Source organism: Procambarus clarkii, chromosome 77, assembly GCF_040958095.1.
Source record: "Procambarus clarkii isolate CNS0578487 chromosome 77, FALCON_Pclarkii_2.0, whole genome shotgun sequence".
Lineage (NCBI taxonomy): Eukaryota > Metazoa > Arthropoda > Malacostraca > Decapoda > Cambaridae > Procambarus > Procambarus clarkii.
In genome coordinates, this window is record NC_091226.1 from 19,153,059 (window position 1) to 19,161,289 (window position 8,231).

An 8,231-nucleotide genomic window follows, 5' to 3' on the forward strand; every position below is an offset into this window, starting at 1 on the left:
CCCCATCAACCAGGTATATGTGGGCCTGCGGGCCGCTCCAAACAACAGCCTGGTGGACCAAACTCTCACAAGTCAAGCCTGGCCTCGGGCCGGGCTTGGGCAGTAGAAGAACTCCCAGAACCCCATCAACCAGGTATATGTGGGCCTGCGGGCCGCTCCAAGCAACAGCCTGGTGGACCAAACTCTCACAAGTCAAGTCTGGCCTTGGGCCGGGCTTGGGGAGTAGAACAACTCCCAGAACCCCATCAACCAGGTAATCAACCAGGTAACAGCTGCTGCTACTTATGTTTCTGTACCTGTAGCTCACGCAACAAATGCTGCTACTTCGGCTGATAGTACACTACTGATACTGATAATCTCTTTACCACTACTGATACTAAAACTAATGCTCTTGATTTTCCCATTAGCAGCAAGACTATTGCTCGTAGCCGTAGTTTGGGGGAGCCGGTCGGCCGAGTGGACAGCACGCTGGACTTGTGATCCTGCGGTCCTGGGTTCGATCCCAGGCGCCGGCGAGAAACAATGGGCAGAGTTTCTTTCACCCTATGCCCCTGTTACCTAGCAGTAAAATAGGTACCTGGGTGTTAGTCAGCTGTCACGGGCTGCTTCCTGGGGGTGGAGGCCTGGTCGAGGACCGGGCCGCGGGGATACTAAAGCCCCGAAATCATCTCAAGATAACCTCAGGATATAACCCCTGGTGCTAAAGTAATAATTTCTATCCGGCTGAAAAGAATATTATTTTATTAATGCAATTGATATTAATATTTACTGTAACGACTCTTACTGATACTTGCTGCTATCACTAGTACCATTAATAACTGTGGTACTAATGATGCTATCTTGAGAGGTTATCTTGAGATGATTTCGGGGCTTTTAGTGTCCCCGCGGCCCGGTCCTCGACCAAGCCTCCACCCCCAGGAAGCAGCCCGTGACAGCTGACTAACACCCAGGTACCTATTTTACTGCTAGGTAACAGGGGCATAGGGTGAAAGAACTTTGCCCATTGTTTCTCGCCGGCGCCTGGGATCGAAGCCAGGACCACAGGATTACAAGCCCAGCGTGCTGTCCGCTCGGCCGACCGGCTCCCCTACTCATACCACTTTATTAACTCTAACTGCTGCTAGTTTTCTCACAAAACTATTATAGTTTCAACAGTGCTCACTAGTGATGCTTCCAATACCTCTAGTAGTGATAACAGTGTTAACATTATTAGTAGTAATATTATCAGAGAGTAATCACGCTATCGTGACTGTATCAGTGAGAAACTCCGTAGGAGCAGTGATGTGGGTTCGAATCCATGCGGTGGATTCCGTCGGGAGCCGGTCGGCCGAGCGGACAGCACGCTGGACTTGTGATCCTGTGGTCCTGGGTTCGATCCCAGGCGCCGGCGAGAAACAATGGGCAGAGTTCTTTCACCCTATGCCCCTGTTACCTAGCAGTAAAATAGGTACCTGGGTGTTAGTCAGCTGTCACGGGCTGCTTCCTGGGGGTCGAGGCCTGGTCGAGGACCGGGCCGCGGGGACACTAAAGCCCCGAAATCATCTCAAAATAACCTCAAGATAGAGGATAGTCCCAAGATGTGTGGGAAGATCCATCGCATGCGTTCGATCCCACATCACTACTCCTACAGGTTTTCTCACTACAACTACAGTACAACGGCTGTTGGGCAGCCTCTGTACTGCACGACCACACACTAGAAGGTGAAGGGACGACGACGTTTCGGTCCGTCCTGGACCATTCTCAAGTCGATTGTGAGAATGGTCCAGGACGGACCGAAACGTCGTCGTCCCTTCACCTTCTAGTGTGTGGTCTGGTCAACAGCTTGACACGTATTTAGTGTAAATATTAGTTCATATTTTCTCAAGTGATTTGAAACTGCATGTTTTCTGATGTAATAATATTGAATGTTCACAGAAACCACAATAGCATGATGCATCAAATGAACAAATCCACAAGGGCCGTGACGAGGATTCGAACCTACGTCCGAGAGGATCCCAGACGCTGCCTAAATCGACCGAGCTACGACATGGTCAAAAGAATTGCAACCGGGAAATCATCCTGATTTACCAACGGATCCTGCAGCCTCTCCGAGACACAAACCAAAGTTTTACACAACTCCCCCCTGCACTCGAGCTATGTCAATAGGCCGTTCTACCTCTAACTTCATTACACACAGAAATAACAATGTTATTAAGAATGAAATTTGGCTCTTCATTGACCATGAAAAAGTCACGTATTCAGTCTAACAAGCAACTAGGAAATTGACAGCCCTTTGGACCATGTCATGCCTTCTTGACAGCCCTTTGGACCATGTCATGCCTTCTTGACAGCCCTTTGGACCATGTCATGCCTTCTTGACAGCCCTTTGGACCATGTCATGCCTTCTTGACAGCAGAGGTTGTAAAATTTTATACAAAGCACAAGTTGGTTCCCATTTTGAGCATGCACCCCCTCTCCTGGGGCCAGATTCACGAAGCAGTTACGCAAGCACTTACGAACCTGGGGCCAGATTCACGAAGCAGTTACGCAAGCACTTACGAACCTGTACATCTTTTCTCAATCTTTGGCGGCTTTGTTTACAATTATTAAACAGTTAATGAGCTCCGAAGCACCAGGAGGCTGTTTATAACAATAACAACAGTTGATTGGCAAGTTTTCATGCTTGTAAACTGTTTAATAAATATAACCAAAGCCGTCAAAGATTGAGGAAAGATGTACACGTGCGTAAGTGCGTGCGTAACTGCTTCGTGAATCTAAGTGCTCCGAAGCACCAGGAGGCTGTTTATAACAATAACAACAGTTGATTGGCAAGTTTTCCTGCTTGTAAACTGTTTAATAAATATAACCAAAGCCGTCAAAGATTGAGGAAAGATGTACACGTTCGTAAGTGCTTGCGTAAGTGCTTTCGTGAACCTGGCCCCAGGTTCGTAAGTGCTTGCGTAACTGGTTCGTGAATCTGGCCCCAGGTTGGTAAGTGCTTGCGTAACTGGTTCGTGAATCTGGCCCCTGAACTGCTTCTCCATGCAACTTTCTCATGCACTCCGAGACTTCAACTGTTGGACAAACACTTGCCGAATTACCCTTATGAGGAAGTGCAGAACAGTCAACCATTCATTATTCACTATAGCCATCCATGAATCACCAGAATACACTATTTATCCGCCAGTCCTCTGTTATCTTTGGTAGGATAAGATTTACCCAGTTAGGCCACGACCCACGTAAGGGGGTCTTACGTGGGTCTTACGTCTTACATGGCAGGAATGGCCCAGAAAGATGAGGATAAACATCACAACGACAGGAGAATGTTAGGTAAACAAGACCTTGCTCAGAAAAAGGAATTTCGACTCAAGAGGCTTTTATTATCCCTCTTTCTGCCTACAGAGGATTATACCCTCCTTGTTTGCTTCGACCTTGTTTCATGTGTTTTTTTATGAGGGTGATTTATGAAATAATTGATTTTGTGAGGCTATAACAGAGAAGTGGTTATCCCTTGAATTGTTGCCGCCGAAGGCGGCTAGTTTATTGTGCACCCCATACTCATCCTGTGAGCGGTAGCGCAAAAGCATTACAGAGGGCACAAAAGGTCTTTATCAGACCTCATCTTAGATTATTACATAAACAATTTCTTCAATCCTTCACACCTTATAGATACAATGTCAGCTAGTTACAGAGAAAGTGCTATTACAAGAGCTACATATTTACAGTAAGTCATCATACATTAATGGTAGGTCTTATCGCTAATACATAATAGTTTGGCCAATGGTTATCCCTGTTTCGGTCCGTCCTGGACCATTCTCGATTGTCATAACTTGAGAATGGTCCAGGACGGACCGAAATATCGTCGTCCCTTCAATTTCTAGTGTAGTTTGGTCAACTTATCTTATCTCTAGATGCGCAGCCTCACCTTAATTTTTTCTAACAGTTTTCCTGATTAAGGAAGAGGCCTGCGAATTAGTGATTAATAAGCTGTTATAGTTAACTTGGGATTAATAATGTCTCAAACCTCCTCCAGGGGCCTCGTAGCCTGGTGGATAGCGCGCAGGACTTGTAATTCTGCGGCGCGGGTTCGATTCCCGCACGAGGCAGAAACAAATGGGCCAAGTTTCTTTCACCCTATGCCCCTGTTACCTAGCAGTAAAATAGGTACCTGGGTGTTAGTCAGCTGTCACGGGCTGCTTCCTGGGGGTGGAGGCCTGGTCGAGGACCGGGCCGCGGGGACACTAAAGCCCCGAAATCATCTCAAGATAGTATCTAGGTGATACGCTGCTCTCAGTAATCAAGCTAGTGCCTGAAGCATTTTTCACATGCCATGTGAAGAACAGATTTTCATAAATTTCCACTTTTAATACAGTATATGATACAGTAGAGTATAATAATACAGTATATGATACAGTAGAATATAATAATACAGTATAATAATACAGTAGAGTTGTATATCAGTATTTTCTTGTCTTATACCAGGACGATATATTTAGTGACTGCGTGAGACAGTCATACCTTACCTTTAGGTTACCTTGAGGTGCTTCCGGGGCTTAGCGTCCCCGCGGCCCGGTCGTCGACCAGGCCTCCTGGTTGCCGGACTGATCAACCAGGCTGTCATCACTTAGATTTGCTCTCAGACAACAAGAATTTGCCGCCATCGTCCACAAGATTAAATAGTTTTAAGGATTTCATGTTGACCAGACCACACACTAGAAGGTGAAGGGACGACGACGTTTCGATCCGCCCTGGACCATTCTCAAGTCGACGTTTTGGTCCAGGAAGGACCGAAACGTCGTCGTCTCTTCACTTTCTAATGTGTGGTTTGGTCAACATATTTCAGCCACGTTATTGTGACTCCTCGCCTGCATAGTTACAATATTTCCAGCACATAACCTTGATATCCAGTAGATTAAAAGGGTGTTATGTTTTCTGTATAACTGTCCCCCCACAAGCCCAACTTTTCCCCTCAATAAATGGGCTTACCTTTCTCAGTTTACCCCTCCCTTTTCCCAGCAGGATTTCCCATCCATTCAGCTAATCCTGCCCTCTTACCCTCCCATCTACCTTGAGGTTATCTTGAGATGATTTCGGGGCTTTAGTGTCCCCGCGGCCCGGTCCTCGACCAGGCCTCCACCCCCACCCCCAGGAAGCAGCCCGTGACAGCTGACTAACACCCAGGTACCTATTTACTGCTAGGAAACAGGGGCATTCAGGGTGAAAGAAACTTTGCCCATTTGTTTCTGCCTCGTGCGGGAATCGAACCCGCGCCACAGAATCACGAGTCCTGCGCGCTATCCACCAGGCTACGAGGCCCTTACCCATTACACTGGCCACACTTCTCTATTCTCTCCCTCACTCTACCTTTCTCAGATTTTTACCATTCACTCAGGAAAGGGTCACTACTCTCTCGTCTCTCCCTTCTCACTTCCCCCCTCTTTCCCCTCTCAGATTGAACTGGTCAGTGAGGGTATTGAGTGAGGGTAATGACCCGTGTATGATGACCAACCCTCGACCTACAATGAAAGTTCTCGTTGAAAGTCAATGTTCTTTTACCCAACTATTTATTGATCCTTTTCTCGAGTTGAAATGTGTTTATAAGTGTAAATATTTGGTGTAAATCAGGAAGAAATTTACACTTGATGAATAATGTGGCAATGTTACCTAGCAGTAAATTAGGTACCTGGGAGTTAGTCAGCTGTCACGGGCTGCTTCCTGGGGGTGGAGGCCTGGTCGAGAACCGGGCCGCGGGACACTAAAGCCCCGAAATCATCTCAAGATAACCTCAAGAAGATGTCTGGCCAGGAAGAAGAACAATAAGACAGGAAATTCCTTAAGTACTTTCGAATTAATCCTTCTTCGGAAGGATGAATATTACAAGATTGATGATGATTAGTGATGATAATTAATGATGATAAAGATAAGGTCTTCGAATAATGACTGTTATGTTTCCTGTAAACTGAAATGTTATGTAATAAAATTAATAAACAAAAAGAATAGGGGTAGTAGGAGAAGAAAATATCAAAGTGTTCAGTGAGGATCCACAAGGTCTTCTCTGAATACTCTTTATTTTCTTCTTCGAGGCTATGGGACCCTACAATTGCACCAGAGGTGGTACCCATATCATATATATATATATATATATATATATATATATATATATATATATATATATATATATATATATATATATATATATATATATATATATATATATATATGACAATGTCAGACCACGGAGGAAAAATGAAACAGGAAATTTCCTTAAGTACTTTCGTATATTAAATACATCTTCAGAAGGTCCAAAAATGAAGGTTCATTTTTCCTCTGTGGTCTGACATTGTCACATTCTTAATCACGTGTTTATTTTCGTGATATACACACACACATATATATATATATATATATATATATATATATATATATATATATATATATATATATATATATATATATATATATATATATATATATATATAATATGCATGCAGTTGGATTGCAGAATGAATGAGTACTTTTTATTCATCAATTAAAAAGTAACTATCATCTCTTGATATTTTTGCTTAGAAGCCTTTAAACTTTGAACATGTAAATTTATTGTGGAACATACCACTACCCCTGGTGTTAACTAAGTTAACTGTTAACTGTTAACAGCTGTCACGGGCTGCTTCCTGGGGGTGGAGGCCTGGTCGAGAACCGGGCCGCGGGAACACTAAAGCCCCGAAATCATCTCAAGATAACCCCCCCCTCCTCCTCCCTCACAAGGCAGACGCCAGGAACCACACAGCACACTCCCCTCAGAATTTTCCACAAAAATTCGAAAATATCCCCCCTCGGGCAAAATTTATTCCCATGTCCCCTCTGTTCTCCCATCTCCCTTCCCAGCTTCCCTCCCTCTCTCCCCCTTCCCATATGCCTTTCTGGAAGAGAGGACAACTTAAGCAGACTCAAGAAGAGGCTAATTTCTGAACACCCTAGCTGAATTAGGCTCAAAAAAATCACCCTTACGGCGTATATTCCCTGAGAGCGAGATTACCTAGCCAAGAGCATCTCCCTTATGTCCTTGTTGCTGTTCAGAAACAATCAAGAATATACATTTTCCAGATAGAAAAATTTTTGCTTCCATCCAGAGTAATTTTCTAAGGACGGCAATTTTCCAACCAATTTTGCATCGACCCGAGAACGGCGCGCGCGTCTGCGGAGATCCTGGAAGAGGGGGGGCTTCCAGGGGAGAGGTGGAGGCTTCCAGGGGACAGAGGAGGCTTCTAGGGGAGAGAGGAGGCTTCCAGGGGAGAGGGGAGGCTTCCAGTGGAGAGGTGGAGGCTTCCAGGGGAGAGGGGAGGCTTCCAGGAGAGAGGGGAAGCTTCCAGGGGAGAGGAGAGGCTTCCAGGGGAGAGGGGAAGCCTCCAGAGGAGAGGGGAGGCTTCCAGGGGAGAGGGGAAGCTTCCAGGGGAGAGGAGAGGCTTCCAGGGGAGGTGGAGGCTTCCAGGGGAGAGGGGAGGCTTCCAGGGGAGAGGTGGAGGCTTCCAGGGGAGGAGAGGCTTCCAGGGAAGAGGGGAAGCTTCCAGGGGAGATGGGAGACTTCCAGGGGAGGGGGGAAGCTTCCAGGGGAGAGGGGAAGCTTCCAGGGGAGAGGGGAAGCTTCCAGGGGAGAGGGGAAGCTTCCAGGGGAGAGGAGAGGCTTCCAGGGGAGAGAGGAGGCTTCCAGGGGAGGCAACTTCCAGGGAAGAGGGAAGGCTTCCAGGGGAGAGGGGAAGCTTCCAGGGGAGAGGCAACTCTTCCAGGGGAGAGAGGAGGCTTCCAGGGGAGAGGCAACTCTTCCAGGGGAGAGGGGAAGCTTCCAGGGGAGAGGCAACTCTTCCAGGAGAGAGAGGAGGCTTCCAGGGGAGAGGCAACTCTTCCAGGGAAGAGAAGAGGCTTCCAGGGAGAAGAAGGAGAGTTTCTAGGGTGAAAGAGAGGTGGCCCCAAGAAACAAACCAGATTTCAAAGGAGGTTCAAGGTTCACTTCTACTACACCTTACCTTTCCTACCTTTTGCCTTGCTCCTCACCTCTCTCTTGCCTATTTATTGCCTTAATCACCTTCCCTCATCTACGGGCTCACCATAGACCGTGCTACTGGAACTTATTGTTCTGATTAGCTGAATCTTAAACATCAACAACCTCCCTCATCACAATCGACTTGAGAATGGTCCAGGACGGACCGAAACGTCGTCGTCCCTTCACTTTCTAGTGTGTTAAAATCGACTTGAGA